Below are 1046 nucleotides of genomic sequence, written 5' to 3' on the forward strand. Positions count from 1 at the left end.
ATAATTATTATTATTATTATTATTATTATTATTATTATTATTATTATTATTATATGAAGCCCTTTAAAACAACCACAGCTGCAACAAAGTGCTGTACATATAAAATCAAGAAAATTTAAACACAAAAAATAAAACAGTTGTTCAAACATTAAGATAAAAAAAAAAACAGTGCAGAGCAAATTCAGTCTGTGCAAAAAGCCAGGGAGTAAAAATGTGTTTTTAAAAGAGTTTTAAAACTGGACAGTGACGGGGCTCGTCTGATGGGAAGAGGGAGATCATTCCACAATTTTGGAGCAGCAACAGAAAAAGCTCTCTGAACCTCTGTTTGGACCTCAGCACCTCCAGGAGCTGCTGATCAGCTGATCTGAGGCACCGAGCAGGAGAGTATGGGTCAGGGGTCTGCAACTTGTGGTTCTAGAGCCACATGCGGCTCCTTGGTCCCGCTGCAGCGGCTCATTCAAGCATTGACCAAAACTGACATAAAACTGAATTTTATTGGTTGTTATAACAACTAAAAGGGCTAGTGTTAGCAGTTTTCCTGTAATTTATTTAGCAAATATATGAATACTAGAAACATTACAAAGAGTAAAACATAGTCTAAAAAAGTTAAATCTGGTCCTCTGGACATTCAAAAAAAAACAAAAACAAAACAAAGCAAAACAACAAAAAATGTAGAAACGTTTCGTCTCTCATCCGAGAGACTTCCTCAGTCTGAGGTGCTGTATTCAGCTCAGTCTCTTAAATAGCACCTTCTCAGAGTGGATCAACCAGTTTGCTGCTGACAACCAAAACCAGCTGATCACATGTTCAAGAAGGACCATCAGCCTAACAATGGATCATTAGCACACTGATGGCTGTTTACTGTTCACAGAGGGCTGAGTGATACTAGCAATCACAGCATTGTAAGAGGGGGACAGTTGAACCCGGAGGCCTCCACCCCTGTTTAATGATGGACGGTTTCTTTTCACAAAGATGGCCTCCTTCACTCCTCTCTCAAACCATCGTTCCTCTCTATCCAGGATGTGAACATCTTCATCCCTGAAAGA

The sequence above is a fragment of the Nematolebias whitei genome, chromosome 11, assembly GCF_014905685.2.
Source record: "Nematolebias whitei isolate Nwh7 chromosome 11, NemWhi1, whole genome shotgun sequence".
Taxonomy (NCBI): domain Eukaryota; kingdom Metazoa; phylum Chordata; class Actinopteri; order Cyprinodontiformes; family Rivulidae; genus Nematolebias; species Nematolebias whitei.